At 38.1% G+C, this 16,876-nt stretch overlaps 12 non-coding genes across 12 annotated transcripts; all 12 read right to left on the bottom strand.

Annotated features, from left to right (window-relative positions):
• Positions 1-469: 469 nt before the first annotated feature.
• Positions 470-543, bottom strand: trnat-cgu (transfer RNA threonine (anticodon CGU)). Its single transcript has one exon. It is a non-coding gene; the product is annotated as a tRNA-Thr (tRNA).
• A 2,624-nt stretch (positions 544-3,167) lies between these two features.
• On the bottom strand, positions 3,168-3,241 carry trnat-ugu (transfer RNA threonine (anticodon UGU)). Its single transcript has one exon. It is a non-coding gene; the product is annotated as a tRNA-Thr (tRNA).
• Positions 3,242-4,483: 1,242 nt separating this feature from the next.
• On the bottom strand, positions 4,484-4,557 carry trnat-cgu (transfer RNA threonine (anticodon CGU)). Its single transcript has one exon. It is a non-coding gene; the product is annotated as a tRNA-Thr (tRNA).
• Positions 4,558-5,827: 1,270 nt separating this feature from the next.
• On the bottom strand, positions 5,828-5,901 carry trnat-agu (transfer RNA threonine (anticodon AGU)). Its single transcript has one exon. It is a non-coding gene; the product is annotated as a tRNA-Thr (tRNA).
• Positions 5,902-7,182: 1,281 nt separating this feature from the next.
• trnat-ugu (transfer RNA threonine (anticodon UGU)) lies at positions 7,183-7,256 on the bottom strand. The gene has a single exon. It is a non-coding gene; the product is annotated as a tRNA-Thr (tRNA).
• A 1,242-nt stretch (positions 7,257-8,498) lies between these two features.
• Positions 8,499-8,572, bottom strand: trnat-cgu (transfer RNA threonine (anticodon CGU)). Its single transcript has one exon. It is a non-coding gene; the product is annotated as a tRNA-Thr (tRNA).
• Positions 8,573-9,842: 1,270 nt separating this feature from the next.
• On the bottom strand, positions 9,843-9,916 carry trnat-agu (transfer RNA threonine (anticodon AGU)). The gene has a single exon. It is a non-coding gene; the product is annotated as a tRNA-Thr (tRNA).
• A 1,281-nt stretch (positions 9,917-11,197) lies between these two features.
• Positions 11,198-11,271, bottom strand: trnat-ugu (transfer RNA threonine (anticodon UGU)). The gene has a single exon. It is a non-coding gene; the product is annotated as a tRNA-Thr (tRNA).
• A 1,242-nt stretch (positions 11,272-12,513) lies between these two features.
• trnat-cgu (transfer RNA threonine (anticodon CGU)) lies at positions 12,514-12,587 on the bottom strand. Its single transcript has one exon. It is a non-coding gene; the product is annotated as a tRNA-Thr (tRNA).
• Positions 12,588-13,857: 1,270 nt separating this feature from the next.
• On the bottom strand, positions 13,858-13,931 carry trnat-agu (transfer RNA threonine (anticodon AGU)). The gene has a single exon. It is a non-coding gene; the product is annotated as a tRNA-Thr (tRNA).
• A 1,280-nt stretch (positions 13,932-15,211) lies between these two features.
• On the bottom strand, positions 15,212-15,285 carry trnat-ugu (transfer RNA threonine (anticodon UGU)). The gene has a single exon. It is a non-coding gene; the product is annotated as a tRNA-Thr (tRNA).
• A 1,242-nt stretch (positions 15,286-16,527) lies between these two features.
• On the bottom strand, positions 16,528-16,601 carry trnat-cgu (transfer RNA threonine (anticodon CGU)). Its single transcript has one exon. It is a non-coding gene; the product is annotated as a tRNA-Thr (tRNA).
• Between the last annotated feature and the right edge of the window lie 275 nt (positions 16,602-16,876).

Here is a 16,876-nt window from a genome sequence, read left to right as displayed (position 1 = left end):
GCAAACTGCACTTCTTTTAGACATGTTCAAAGAATTCCTTCCTGCGGAAATCACCAGTCCATGAAAAGCATAGCCATGTAACAGGCAACGTTGAAGGTGTAGATTTATGAACACATGCAAGAAATGTGTTTAATAAGATCTAAAACAAACAGCTCACATTTTGTCATGAAAAAATAGGCAATTTTAGTGAATTTGCACAGAATTACAGCTTAGAATTCCTTTCAAGTTTAAAGAATTTGGTAGGCTTTTCTTTCTACCCTGTTATGTAAGCATAGCATGCTAAACAGTTGCAACTAATAAACCAAAGAATTTGTCTGGTGGATGCAGGGTCGGGAAAAGAAACGGCATTGTCGATATGTTTTTAAATTCATGACTTGTCTCTGGGAGTTCAACACATTAAACAAGGGATATTCACACACCCAGACATATATTAGCAACATCTGTACACAGACAGGGTGAACAACTGATTAGGCACTGCTGGGATTTGAACCCAGGATCTCCTATTTACGAAACAGGCACTTTGACCAGCTAAGCCACAGTGCCTTGAAATACGCACAAAGACCGAATCTGTGGAATTGTTTCGAACGGAGTCAAGTTCCTTCATGGATTTCTTCAATCCCGTTTATCAGTGATCTTCATAAATACTTTCAAATCACCCTTAAACACACTGTGTGCCATTGCATACTTAAAATTGCATTCTTGGCTTTGGCTGAAGACCCTTCAATTAAATGAACAGGACAGGAGGGTGTATTTTCTGATGGAAGAAGAACACATTGAAAGACTCGGGCAGACACCTCAGGAATTTAAACCTAGGATCTCTTGTTTGCAAGACAGGCAGTTCAAACAAAGCTCATCATATTGGCCATTTTGTGGTTGGATTAATTGGGACTTGTTACGGAAAAGTAGTTATATCGGTAAGGATTTAGACTAATGTGTCTCGGCAAAGCATTTACACAGAGCTGTATAAGATGAGCTCGAACTAAACATCTTGAAAAACAAGTTGCTCCGTCACAGAAATGCAGCCTTAGATGTGGCATACAAACCAGCATGCAAATGGACATGACTTTTTCCAACTGCACAAAATCACACTGAAAGACAAAGCCGGGAGTATTTTGGATTTGAACCGAGGCTACCTTGTTTGCCAGAAATATTTTTTGACCAAGTCAGCCACAGTACCTCCCCCAAAGAGCTTTAAGGGACTATATGAAGAATCGTTTCGAACCAAATCGAGTTGCTTAAGGTATTTCTCTATTTGCAATGGTATAAGCACTCTTTACAACGATTTTCAGAAAGAAAAAAAGGAAATGAGTGATATTGCTAACATTTACAGGTTAAAACTTATCTAAAGTTTAAAGAATCGTGCAGGCTTTTATTTGTACTCTGTGATGTAAGCATAGCATGATGAACACAGCTGCAGTTAATAAGCTAAAGAATGGTTCTGTTAGATGCAGGGTGGAAAAAAGAACCAGCATTGACAGTACTAATTACATTCATGACTGTTGGCTCTGTCTATCCGTCAGTGCTGATAGATGTGCTTGCACATGTATATCCAACGGACACATGATTAACTTAATATGCTGACAATGTTTTATCCTTGTATGCTTATATCACATTGTACAATGACTGTCGTGGCATGCTTTTAAATGTAGATTTTTTTTATTTACCTTTAGGTTTCAGTGAAATTAATATAACAGTCAAGGTCTTAATTATTACTGAAGGACTCATAATAGAAATCACAATGGACAGGACGGCAGTTCAACACATACATTAAGGAATATCCAGATGTATACGAGAAATACTTGTACAACACAGTGTACAACTGAGATTTCAACCCAGAATCTCCTGTTTACTAGACAGGCGCTTTGACCAGCTAAGCCACAGCGCCTTAAGTAAGTTTTGGTAGTGACTGTTTGTGGAATTGTGTAAAACTGAGGCAATCTACTTCATGGATACGCTATAACACAAGTTTGTCTGTGACCTTCACAGACTTTCAAAACATCATTAAACACCTTTGGTACCATTGTAGAAAAAAATTGCATTCTTTGCTTTGGCTAATGACTTGGCAAGAAAATCGACAGGAGAGAAGGTAGTATTTTCTGATGGAAGAGCATCACACTGAAAGACGCAAGCAGAAACATCAGGGATTTATACCTAGGATGTGTTGTTTACAAGACGGGCAGTTCACCCAGAGCACATCCCTTTGGCCATTTTGAGGTTTGATTAAATGGCAATTGTTACAGAAGAGAAGTTATCAAAATAAGGGTTTAGACCAAAGTGTCTCGATGCCCATTTACACAGAGCTGTTGAAGATTTTTAAAAAAAAAAGTGGCGTAGAGTCTACTATACATGTTGAAAAACATGTAACTTCGACATAGAAATGCAGCCTTAGATTTAGTACAAAAACGCTCATGCACATGGGTATGACTTTTTCTAACTGCACAAGATTACACGAAAATACAAAGCAAGGAACAACTTGGATATGAACCGATGATATCTTGTTTGCCAGACACACATTTTGACCAACTCAGCAATAGCATCTCCCCCAAAGGACTTCAAGGGACATACTGACAAACTGTCTCGAACCAAATCGAGTTCCTTGAGGTATTTCCATATATGCTAGTGTACCAACTCTCTTAATACAGACTTTAAGAAAAAAAATGAAGAACTAAGTGAGGCATAATTAGCAAATCGTGTGCTTCTTTTAGACATGTTCTAATAATTCCTTCCTGCAGAAATCAGTAGTCCACCAAAAGCATAGCCATGGAACAGGCAACTTCAGAGCTGTAGATTCATAAACACACGCAAGGAATGAGTTCAACAATATCTAAAACAAACAGCTCACATTTTGTAATTAAATCTTAGACCATTTTAATGAGTTTGCAAACGATTACAGGTTAAGTTCATTTCAAATTTAAAGAATTTGGCATGTTTTTCTTGGTACTCTGTGATGTAAGCATAGCATGATAAACAGCTGCAGCTAATAAACTAAAGAATTGGTCTGTTGGATGCAGGGGTGGAAAAGAAACAGCATTGTCAATATTTTTTTTTTTTAATTCATGGCTCTTGTCTCTGTCTCCGGGTATTCAACACATAAAACAAGGGATATTCACACACCCAGACATACACTAGCAATATTTGAACAATACAGAGAGAGTGAACAGCTGGTAAGGCACTGCTGGGATTTGAACCCAGGATCTCCTGTTTACAAGACACGAACTTTGACCAGCTAAGCCACAGCGCCCTGAATCAAGCTTGAAGAGCGAATCTGTGGAATTGTTTCTAACGGAGTCAAGTAGCTTCATGGATTTCTTCAAACACGTTTATCAGTGATCTTCATAAATACTTTCTAATCACCATTAAACGCATTTTGTTCCGAGAAATACATAAAATTGCATTCTTGCCTTTGGCAAAAGACCCTTCAACTAAATTAACAGGACAGGAGGGCGTATTTCTTGATGGAAAAAGAGCACATTGAAAGACTAAGGCATACACTTCAGGAATTTAAACCTAGGATCTCATGTACAAGACAGGCAGTTCAAACAAAGCACATAATTTTGTCCATTTTGTGGTTGGATTAATTGGGAATTGTTACAGAAAAGAGGTTATAACGATAAGAATCTAGACTAATGTATCTCGGAAAACCATTTACACAGAGCTGTAGAAGAGGAGCTCGAACTATACATGCTCAAAAACAAGTTGCTTCGTCATAGAAATGCAGCCTTAGATATGACATACAAACCATCATGCAAATGGATATGAGTTTTTTTTCCAACTGCACAAAATAACACTAAAAGACAAAGCGCGGAGTATTTTGAATTTGACCCGGGGATTTCTTGTTTTCCAGACAGATATTTTGACCCAACTCAGCAACAGAATCTCCCCAAAAGGGCTCCAAGAGACGCTATGAAGGACTGTCTAGTATCAAATCGAGTTGCTCGAGGTATTTTTCTATACGCAAGTGTATCAGTTCTCTTAACACAGACTTTAAGAAAAGAACTAAGTGAGGCATAATTAGCAAACTGCACTTCTTTTAGACATGTTCAAAGAATTCCTTCCTGCGGAAATCACCAGTCCATGAAAAGCATAGCCATGTAATAGGCAACGTTGAAGGTGTAGATTTATGAACACATGCAAGAAATGTGTTTAATAAGATCTAAAACAAACAGCTCACATTTTGTCATGAAAAAATAGGCAATTTTAGTGAATTTGCACAGAATTACAGCTTAGAATTCCTTTCAAGTTTAAAGAATTTGGTAGGCTTTTCTTTCTACCCTGTTATGTAAGCATAGCATGATAAACAGTTGCAACTAATAAACCAAAGAATTTGTCTGGTGGATGCAGGGTCGGGAAAAGAAACGGCTTTGTCGATATGTTTTTAAATTCATGACTTGTCTCTGGGAGTTCAACACATTAAACAAGGGATATTCACACACCCAGACATATATTAGCAACATCTGTACACAGATAGGGTGAACAGCTGGTTAAGCACTGCTGGGATTTGAACCCAGGATCTCCTGTTTACGAGACAGGCACTTTGACCAGCTAAGCCACAGCGCCTTGAAACATGCACAAAGACCGAATCTGTGGAATTGTTTCGAATGGAGTCAAGTTCCTTCATGGATTTCTTCAATCCCGTTTATCAGTGATCTTCATAAATACTTTCAAATCACCCTTAAACACACTGTGTGCCATTGCATACTTAAAATTGCATTCTTGGCTTTGGCTGAAGACCCTTCAGTCAAATGAACAGGACAGGGGGGTGTATTTTCTGATGGAAGAAGAACACATTGAAAGACTCGGGCAGACACCTCAGGAATTTAAACCTAGGATCTCTTGTTTGCAAGACAGGCAGTTCAAACAAAGCTCCTCATATTGGCCATTTTGTGGTTGGATTAATTGGGACTTGTTACGGAAAAGTAGTTATATCGGTAAGGATTTAGACTAATGTGTCTCGGCAAACCATTTACACAGAGCTGTATAAGATGAGCTCGAACTATACATCTTGAAAAACAAGTTGCTCCGTCACAGAAATGCAGCCTTAGATGTGGCATACAAACCAGCATGCAAACGGACATGACTTTTTCCAACTGCACAAAATCACACTGAAAGACAAAGCCGGGAGTGTTTTGGATTTGAACCGAGGCTACCGTGTTTGCCAGAAATATTTTTTGACCAAATCAGCCACAGTACCTCCCCCAAAGAGCTTTAAGGGACTATATGAAGAATCGTTTCGGACCAAATCGAGTTGCTTAAGGTATTTCTCTATTTGCAATGGTATAAGCGCTCTTAACAACGATTTTCAGAAAGAAAAAAAGGAAATGAGTGATATTGCTAACATTTACAGGTTAAAACTTATCTAAAGTTTAAAGAATCGTGCAGGCTTTTATTTGTACTCTGTGATGTAAGCATAGCATGATGAACACAGCTGCAGTTAATAAGCTAAAGAATGGTTCTGTTAGATGCAGGGTGGAAAAAAGAACCAGCATTGACAGTACTAATTACATTCATGACTGTTGGCTCTGTCTATCCGTCAGTGCTGATAGATGTGCTTGCACATGTATATCCAACGGACACATGATTAACTTAATATGCTGACAATGTTTTATCCTTGTATGCTTATATCACATTGTACAATGACTGTCGTGGCATGCTTTTAAATGTAGATTTTTTTTATTTACCTTTAGGTTTCAGTGAAATTAATATAACAGTCAAGGTCTTAATTATTACTGAAGGACTCATAACAGAAATCACAACGGACAGGACGGCAGTTCAACACATACATTAAGGAATATCCAGACGTATACGAGAAATACTTGTACAACTGGTTAGGCACTGCTGGGATTTGAACCCAGAATCTCCTGTTTACTAAACAGGCGCTTTGACCAGCTAAGCCACAGCGCCTTAAGTAAGCTTTGGTAGTGACTGTTTGTGGAATTGTTTAAAACTGAGGCAATCTACTTCATGGATACGCTATAACACAAGTTTGTCTGTGACCTTCACAGACTTTCAAAACATCATTAAACACCTTTGGTACCATTGTAGACAAAAATTGCATTCTTTGCTTTGGCTAATGACTTGGCAAGAAAATCGACAGGAGAGAAGGTAGTATTTTCTGATGGAAGAGTATCACACTGAAAGACGCAAGCAGAAACATCAGGGATTTATACCTAGGATATGTTGTTTACAAGACGGGCAGTTCACCCAGAGCACATCCCTTTGGCCATTTTGAGGTTTGATTAAATGGCAATTGTTACAGAAGAGAAGTTATCAAAATAAGGGTTTAGACCAAAGTGTCTCGATGCCCATTTACACAGAGCTGTTGAAGATTTAAAAAAAAAAAGTGGAGTAGAGTCTGCTATACATGTTGAAAAACATTTAACTTCGACATAGAAATGCAGCCTTAGATTTAGTACAAAAACGCTCATGCACATGGGTATGACTTTTTCTAACTGCACAAGATTACACGAAAATACAAAGCAAGGAACAACTTGGATATGAACCGATGATATCTTGTTTGCCAGACACACATTTTGACCAACTCAGCAATAGCATCTCCCCCAAAGGACTTCAAGGGACACACTGACAAACTGTCTCGAACCAAATCGAGTTCCTTGAGGTATTTCCATATATGCTAGTGTACCAACTCTCTTAATACAGACTTTAAGAAAAAAAATGAAGAACTAAGTGAGGCATAATTAGCAAATCGTGTGCTTCTTTTAGACATGTTCTAATAATTCCTTCCTGCAGAAATCAGTAGTCCACCAAAAGCATAGCCATGGAACAGGCAACTTCAGAGCTGTAGATTCATAAACACACGCAAGGAATGAGTTCAACAATATCTAAAACAAACAGCTCACATTTTGTAATTAAATCTTAGACCATTTTAATGAGTTTGCAAACGATTACAGGTTAAGTTCATTTCAAATTTAAATAATTTGGCATGTTTTTCTTGGTACTCTGTGATGTAAGCATAGCATGATAAACAGCTGCAGCTAATAAACTAAAGAATTGGTCTGTTGGATACAGGGGTGGAAAAGAAACAGCATTGTCAATATATATTTTTTTTAATTCATGGCTCTTGTCTCTGTCTCAGGGTATTCAACACATAAAACAAGGGATATTCACACACCCAGACATACACTAGCAATATTTGAACAATACAGAGAGAGTGAACAGCTGGTAAGGCACTGCTGGGATTTGAACCCAGGATCTCCTGTTTACAAGACAGGAACTTTGACCAGCTAAGCCACAGCGCCTTGAATCAAGCTTGAAGAGCGAATCTGTGGAATTGTTTCTAACGGAGTCAAGTTGCTTCATGGATTTCTTCAAACACGTTTAGCAGTGATCTTCATAAATACTTTCTAATCACCATTAAACGCATTTTGTTCCGAGAAATACATAAAATTGCATTCTTGCCTTTGGCAAAAGACCCTTCAACTAAATTAACAGGACAGGAGGGCGTATTTCCTGATGGAAAAAGAGCACATTGAAAGACTAAGGCATACACTTCAGGAATTTAAACCTAGGATCTCATGTACAAGACAGGCAGTTCAAACAAAGCACATAATTTTGTCCATTTTGTGGTTGGATTAATTGGGAATTGTTACAGAAAAGAGGTTATAACGATAAGAATCTAGACTAATGTATCTCGGAAAACCATTTACACAGAGCTGTAGAAGAGGAGCTCGAACTATACATGCTCAAAAACAAGTTGCTTCGTCATAGAAATGCAGCCTTAGATATGACATACAAACCATCGTGCAAATGGATATGAGTTTTTTTTCCAACTGCACAAAATAACACTAAAAGACAAAGCGCGGAGTATTTTGAATTTGACCCGGGGATTTCTTGTTTTCCAGACAGATATTTTGACCCAACTCAGCAACAGAATCTCCCCAAAAGGGCTCCAAGAGACGCTAAGAAGGACTGTCTAGAACCAAATCGAGTTGCTCGAGGTATTTTTCTATACTCAAGTGTATCAGTTCTCTTAACACAGACTTTAAGAAAAGAACTAAGTGAGGCATAATTAGCAAACTGCACTTCTTTTAGACATGTTCAAAGAATTCCTTCCTGCGGAAATCACCAGTCCATGAAAAGCATAGCCATGTAACAGGCAACGTTGAAGGTGTAGATTTATGAACACATGCAAGAAATGTGTTTAATAAGATCTAAAACAAACAGCTCACATTTTGTCATGAAAAAATAGGCAATTTTAGTGAATTTGCACAGAATTACAGCTTAGAATTCCTTTCAAGTTTAAAGAATTTGGTAGGCTTTTCTTTCTACCCTGTTATGTAAGCATAGCATGATAAACAGTTGCAACTAATAAACCAAAGAATTTGTCTGGTGGATGCAGGGTCGGGAAAAGAAACGGCTTTGTCGATATGTTTTTAAATTCATGACTTGTCTCTGGGAGTTCAACACATTAAACAAGGGATATTCACACACCCAGACATATATTAGCAACATCTGTACACAGACAGGGTGAACAACTGATTAGGCACTGCTGGGATTTGAACCCAGGATCTCCTATTTACGAAACAGGCACTTTGACCAGCTAAGCCACAGTGCCTTGAAATACGCACAAAGACCGAATCTGTGGAATTGTTTCGAACGGAGTCAAGTTCCTTCATGGATTTCTTCAATCCCGTTTATCAGTGATCTTCATAAATACTTTCAAATCACCCTTAAACACACTGTGTGCCATTGCATACTTAAAATTGCATTCTTGGCTTTGGCTGAAGACCCTTCAATTAAATGAACAGGACAGGAGGGTGTATTTTCTGATGGAAGAAGAACACATTGAAAGACTCGGGCAGACACCTCAGGAATTTAAACCTAGGATCTCTTGTTTGCAAGACAGGCAGTTCAAACAAAGCTCCTCATATTGGCCATTTTGTGGTTGGATTAATTGGGACTTGTTACGGAAAAGTAGTTATATCGGTAAGGATTTAGACTAATGTGTCTCGGCAAACCATTTACACAGAGCTGTATAAGATGAGCTCGAACTAAACATCTTGAAAAACAAGTTGCTCCGTCACAGAAATGCAGCTTTAGATGTGGCATACAAACCAGCATGCAAATGGACATGACTTTTTCCAACTGCACAAAATCACACTGAAAGACAAAGCCGGGAGTATTTTGGATTTGAACCGAGGCTACCTTGTTTGCCACAAATATTTTTTGACAAAACCAGCCACAGTACCTCCCCCAAAGAGCTTTAAGGGACTATATGAAGAATCGTTTCGAACCAAATCGAGTTGCTTAAGGTATTTCTCTATTTGCAATGGTATAAGCGCTCTTAACAACGATTTTCAGAAAGAAAAAAAGGAAATGAGTGATATTGCTAACATTTACAGGTTAAAACTTATCTAAAGTTTAAAGAATCGTGCAGGCTTTTATTTGTACTCTGTGATGTAAGCATAGCATGATGAACACAGCTGCAGTTAATAAGCTAAAGAATGGTTCTGTTAGATGCAGGGTGGAAAAAAGAACCAGCATTGACAGTACTAATTACATTCATGACTGTTGGCTCTGTCTATCCGTCAGTGCTGATAGATGTGCTTGCACATGTATATCCAACGGACACATGATTAACTTAATATGCTGACAATGTTTTATCCTTGTATGCTTATATCACATTGTACAATGACTGTCGTGGCATGCTTTTAAATGTAGATTTTTTTTATTTACCTTTAGGTTTCAGTGAAATTAATATAACAGTCAAGGTCTTAATTATTACTGAAGGACTCATAACAGAAATCACAACGGACAGGACGGCAGTTCAACACATACATTAAGGAATATCCAGACGTATACGAGAAATACTTGTACAACTGGTTAGGCACTGCTGGGATTTGAACCCAGAATCTCCTGTTTACTAAACAGGCGCTTTGACCAGCTAAGCCACAGCGCCTTAAGTAAGCTTTGGTAGTGACTGTTTGTGGAATTGTTTAAAACTGAGGCAATCTACTTCATGGATACGCTATAACACAAGTTTGTCTGTGACCTTCACAGACTTTCAAAACATCATTAAACACCTTTGGTACCATTGTAGACAAAAATTGCATTCTTTGCTTTGGCTAATGACTTGGCAAGAAAATCGACAGGAGAGAAGGTAGTATTTTCTGATGGAAGAGTATCACACTGAAAGACGCAAGCAGAAACATCAGGGATTTATACCTAGGATATGTTGTTTACAAGACGGGCAGTTCACCCAGAGCACATCCCTTTGGCCATTTTGAGGTTTGATTAAATGGCAATTGTTACAGAAGAGAAGTTATCAAAATAAGGGTTTAGACCAAAGTGTCTCGATGCCCATTTACACAGAGCTGTTGAAGATTTAAAAAAAAAAAGTGGAGTAGAGTCTGCTATACATGTTGAAAAACATTTAACTTCGACATAGAAATGCAGCCTTAGATTTAGTACAAAAACGCTCATGCACATGGGTATGACTTTTTCTAACTGCACAAGATTACACGAAAATACAAAGCAAGGAACAACTTGGATATGAACCGATGATATCTTGTTTGCCAGACACACATTTTGACCAACTCAGCAATAGCATCTCCCCCAAAGGACTTCAAGGGACACACTGACAAACTGTCTCGAACCAAATCGAGTTCCTTGAGGTATTTCCATATATGCTAGTGTACCAACTCTCTTAATACAGACTTTAAGAAAAAAAATGAAGAACTAAGTGAGGCATAATTAGCAAATCGTGTGCTTCTTTTAGACATGTTCTAATAATTCCTTCCTGCAGAAATCAGTAGTCCACCAAAAGCATAGCCATGGAACAGGCAACTTCAGAGCTGTAGATTCATAAACACACGCAAGGAATGAGTTCAACAATATCTAAAACAAACAGCTCACATTTTGTAATTAAATCTTAGACCATTTTAATGAGTTTGCAAACGATTACAGGTTAAGTTCATTTCAAATTTAAATAATTTGGCATGTTTTTCTTGGTACTCTGTGATGTAAGCATAGCATGATAAACAGCTGCAGCTAATAAACTAAAGAATTGGTCTGTTGGATACAGGGGTGGAAAAGAAACAGCATTGTCAATATATATTTTTTTTAATTCATGGCTCTTGTCTCTGTCTCAGGGTATTCAACACATAAAACAAGGGATATTCACACACCCAGACATACACTAGCAATATTTGAACAATACAGAGAGAGTGAACAGCTGGTAAGGCACTGCTGGGATTTGAACCCAGGATCTCCTGTTTACAAGACAGGAACTTTGACCAGCTAAGCCACAGCGCCTTGAATCAAGCTTGAAGAGCGAATCTGTGGAATTGTTTCTAACGGAGTCAAGTTGCTTCATGGATTTCTTCAAACACGTTTAGCAGTGATCTTCATAAATACTTTCTAATCACCATTAAACGCATTTTGTTCCGAGAAATACATAAAATTGCATTCTTGCCTTTGGCAAAAGACCCTTCAACTAAATTAACAGGACAGGAGGGCGTATTTCCTGATGGAAAAAGAGCACATTGAAAGACTAAGGCATACACTTCAGGAATTTAAACCTAGGATCTCATGTACAAGACAGGCAGTTCAAACAAAGCACATAATTTTGTCCATTTTGTGGTTGGATTAATTGGGAATTGTTACAGAAAAGAGGTTATAACGATAAGAATCTAGACTAATGTATCTCGGAAAACCATTTACACAGAGCTGTAGAAGAGGAGCTCGAACTATACATGCTCAAAAACAAGTTGCTTCGTCATAGAAATGCAGCCTTAGATATGACATACAAACCATCGTGCAAATGGATATGAGTTTTTTTTCCAACTGCACAAAATAACACTAAAAGACAAAGCGCGGAGTATTTTGAATTTGACCCGGGGATTTCTTGTTTTCCAGACAGATATTTTGACCCAACTCAGCAACAGAATCTCCCCAAAAGGGCTCCAAGAGACGCTAAGAAGGACTGTCTAGAACCAAATCGAGTTGCTCGAGGTATTTTTCTATACTCAAGTGTATCAGTTCTCTTAACACAGACTTTAAGAAAAGAACTAAGTGAGGCATAATTAGCAAACTGCACTTCTTTTAGACATGTTCAAAGAATTCCTTCCTGCGGAAATCACCAGTCCATGAAAAGCATAGCCATGTAACAGGCAACGTTGAAGGTGTAGATTTATGAACACATGCAAGAAATGTGTTTAATAAGATCTAAAACAAACAGCTCACATTTTGTCATGAAAAAATAGGCAATTTTAGTGAATTTGCACAGAATTACAGCTTAGAATTCCTTTCAAGTTTAAAGAATTTGGTAGGCTTTTCTTTCTACCCTGTTATGTAAGCATAGCATGATAAACAGTTGCAACTAATAAACCAAAGAATTTGTCTGGTGGATGCAGGGTCGGGAAAAGAAACGGCTTTGTCGATATGTTTTTAAATTCATGACTTGTCTCTGGGAGTTCAACACATTAAACAAGGGATATTCACACACCCAGACATATATTAGCAACATCTGTACACAGACAGGGTGAACAACTGATTAGGCACTGCTGGGATTTGAACCCAGGATCTCCTATTTACGAAACAGGCACTTTGACCAGCTAAGCCACAGTGCCTTGAAATACGCACAAAGACCGAATCTGTGGAATTGTTTCGAACGGAGTCAAGTTCCTTCATGGATTTCTTCAATCCCGTTTATCAGTGATCTTCATAAATACTTTCAAATCACCCTTAAACACACTGTGTGCCATTGCATACTTAAAATTGCATTCTTGGCTTTGGCTGAAGACCCTTCAATTAAATGAACAGGACAGGAGGGTGTATTTTCTGATGGAAGAAGAACACATTGAAAGACTCGGGCAGACACCTCAGGAATTTAAACCTAGGATCTCTTGTTTGCAAGACAGGCAGTTCAAACAAAGCTCCTCATATTGGCCATTTTGTGGTTGGATTAATTGGGACTTGTTACGGAAAAGTAGTTATATCGGTAAGGATTTAGACTAATGTGTCTCGGCAAACCATTTACACAGAGCTGTATAAGATGAGCTCGAACTAAACATCTTGAAAAACAAGTTGCTCCGTCACAGAAATGCAGCTTTAGATGTGGCATACAAACCAGCATGCAAATGGACATGACTTTTTCCAACTGCACAAAATCACACTGAAAGACAAAGCCGGGAGTATTTTGGATTTGAACCGAGGCTACCTTGTTTGCCACAAATATTTTTTGACAAAACCAGCCACAGTACCTCCCCCAAAGAGCTTTAAGGGACTATATGAAGAATCGTTTCGAACCAAATCGAGTTGCTTAAGGTATTTCTCTATTTGCAATGGTATAAGCGCTCTTAACAACGATTTTCAGAAAGAAAAAAAGGAAATGAGTGATATTGCTAACATTTACAGGTTAAAACTTATCTAAAGTTTAAAGAATCGTGCAGGCTTTTATTTGTACTCTGTGATGTAAGCATAGCATGATGAACACAGCTGCAGTTAATAAGCTAAAGAATGGTTCTGTTAGATGCAGGGTGGAAAAAAGAACCAGCATTGACAGTACTAATTACATTCATGACTGTTGGCTCTGTCTATCCGTCAGTGCTGATAGATGTGCTTGCACATGTATATCCAACGGACACATGATTAACTTAATATGCTGACAATGTTTTATCCTTGTATGCTTATATCACATTGTACAATGACTGTCGTGGCATGCTTTTAAATGTAGATTTTTTTTATTTACCTTTAGGTTTCAGTGAAATTAATATAACAGTCAAGGTCTTAATTATTACTGAAGGACTCATAACAGAAATCACAACGGACAGGACGGCAGTTCAACACATACATTAAGGAATATCCAGACGTATACGAGAAATACTTGTACAACTGGTTAGGCACTGCTGGGATTTGAACCCAGAATCTCCTGTTTACTAAACAGGCGCTTTGACCAGCTAAGCCACAGCGCCTTAAGTAAGCTTTGGTCGTGACTGTTTGTGGAATTGTTTAAAACTGAGGCAATCTACTTCATGGATACGCTATAACACAAGTTTGTCTGTGACCTTCACAGACTTTCAAAACATCATTAAACACCTTTTGTACCATTGTAGACAAAAATTGCATTCTTTGCTTTGGCTAATGACTTGGCAAGAAAATCGACAGGAGAGAAGGTAGTATTTTCTGATGGAAGAGTATCACACTGAAAGACGCAAGCAGAAACATCAGGGATTTATACCTAGGATATGTTGTTTACAAGACGGGCAGTTCACCCAGAGCACATCCCTTTGGCCATTTTGAGGTTTGATTAAATGGCAATTGTTACAGAAGAGAAGTTATCAAAATAAGGGTTTAGACCAAAGTGTCTCGATGCCCATTTACACAGAGCTGTTGAAGATTTAAAAAAAAAAGTGGAGTAGAGTCTGCTATACATGTTGAAAAACATTTAACTTCGACATAGAAATGCAGCCTTAGATTTAGTACAAAAACGCTCATGCACATGGGTATGACTTTTTCTAACTGCACAAGATTACACGAAAATACAAAGCAAGGAACAACTTGGATATGAACCGATGATATCTTGTTTGCCAGACACACATTTTGACCAACTCAGCAATAGCATCTCCCCCAAAGGACTTCAAGGGACACACTGACAAACTGTCTCGAACCAAATCGAGTTCCTTGAGGTATTTCCATATATGCTAGTGTACCAACTCTCTTAATACAGACTTTAAGAAAAAAAATGAAGAACTAAGTGAGGCATAATTAGCAAATCGTGTGCTTCTTTTAGACATGTTCTAATAATTCCTTCCTGCAGAAATCAGTAGTCCACCAAAAGCATAGCCATGGAACAGGCAACTTCAGAGCTGTAGATTCATAAACACACGCAAGGAATGAGTTCAACAATATCTAAAACAAACAGCTCACATTTTGTAATTAAATCTTAGACCATTTTAATGAGTTTGCAAACGATTACAGGTTAAGTTCATTTCAAATTTAAAGAATTTGGCATGTTTTTCTTGGTACTCTGTGATGTAAGCATAGCATGATAAACAGCTGCAGCTAATAAACTAAAGAATTGGTCTGTTGGATACAGGGGTGGAAAAGAAACAGCATTGTCAATATATTTTTTTTTTAATTCATGGCTCTTGTCTCTGTCTCAGGGTATTCAACACATAAAACAAGGGATATTCACACACCCAGACATACACTAGCAATATTTGAACAATACAGAGAGAGTGAACAGCTGGTAAGGCACTGCTGGGATTTGAACCCAGGATCTCCTGTTTACAAGACAGGAACTTTGACCAGCTAAGCCACAGCGCCTTGAATCAAGCCTGAAGAGCGAATCTGTGGAATTGTTTCTAACGGAGTCAAGTTGCTTCATGGATTTCTTCAAACACGTTTAGCAGTGATCTTCATAAATACTTTCTAATCACCATTAAACGCATTTTGTTCCGAGAAATACATAAAATTGCATTCTTGCCTTTGGCAAAAGACCCTTCAACTAAATTAACAGGACAGGAGGGCGTATTTCCTGATGGAAAAAGAGCACATTGAAAGACTAAGGCATACACTTCAGGAATTTAAACCTAGGATCTCATGTACAAGACAGGAAGTTCAAACAAAGCACATAATTTTGTCCATTTTGTGGTTGGATTAATTGGGAATTGTTACAGAAAAGAGGTTATAACGATAAGAATCTAGACTAATGTATCTCGGAAAACCATTTACACAGAGCTGTAGAAGAGGAGCTCGAACTATACATGCTCAAAAACAAGTTGCTTCGTCATAGAAATGCAGCCTTAGATATGACATACAAACCATCGTGCAAATGGATATGAGTTTTTTTTCCAACTGCACAAAATAACACTAAAAGACAAAGCGCGGAGTATTTTGAATTTGACCCGGGGATTTCTTGTTTTCCAGACAGATATTTTGACCCAACTCAGCAACAGAATCTCCCCAAAAGGGCTCCAAGAGACGCTAAGAAGGACTGTCTAGAACCAAATCGAGTTGCTCGAGGTATTTTTCTATACTCAAGTGTATCAGTTCTCTTAACACAGACTTTAAGAAAAGAACTAAGTGAGGCATAATTAGCAAACTGCACTTCTTTTAGACATGTTCAAAGAATTCCTTCCTGCGGAAATCACCAGTCCATGAAAAGCATAGCCATGTAACAGGCAACGTTGAAGGTGTAGATTTATGAACACATGCAAGAAATGTGTTTAATAAGATCTAAAACAAACAGCTCACATTTTGTCATGAAAAAATAGGCAATTTTAGTGAATTTGCACAGAATTACAGCTTAGAATTCCTTTCAAGTTTAAAGAATTTGGTAGGCTTTTCTTTCTACCCTGTTATGTAAGCATAGCATGATAAACAGTTGCAACTAATAAACCAAAGAATTTGTCTGGTGGATGCAGTGTCGGGAAAAGAAACGGCTTTGTCGATATGTTTTTAAATTCATGACTTGTCTCTGGGAGTTCAACACATTAAACAAGGGATATTCACACACCCAGACATATATTAGCAACATCTGTACACAGATAGGGTGAACAGCTGGTTAGGTACTGCTGGGATTTGAACCCAGGATCTCCTGTTTACGAGACAGGCACTTTGACCAGCTAAGCCACAGCGCCTTGAAACATGCACAAAGACCGAATCTGTGGAATTGTTTCGAATGGAGTCAAGTTCCTTCATGGATTTCTTCAAACCCGTTTATCAGTGATCTTCATAAATACTTTCAAATCACCCTTAAACACACTGTGTGCCATTGCATACTTAAAATTGCATTCTTGGCTTTGGCTGAAGACCCTTCAGTCAAATGAACAGGACAGGGGGGTGTATTTTCTGATGGAAGAAGAACACATTGAAAGACTCGGGCAGACACCTCAGGAATTTAAACCTAGGATCT

The sequence above is a fragment of the Lampris incognitus genome, chromosome 9, assembly GCF_029633865.1.
Source record: "Lampris incognitus isolate fLamInc1 chromosome 9, fLamInc1.hap2, whole genome shotgun sequence".
NCBI lineage: Eukaryota > Metazoa > Chordata > Actinopteri > Lampriformes > Lampridae > Lampris > Lampris incognitus.
This window is presented reverse-complemented; position numbering and strand designations above follow the sequence as displayed.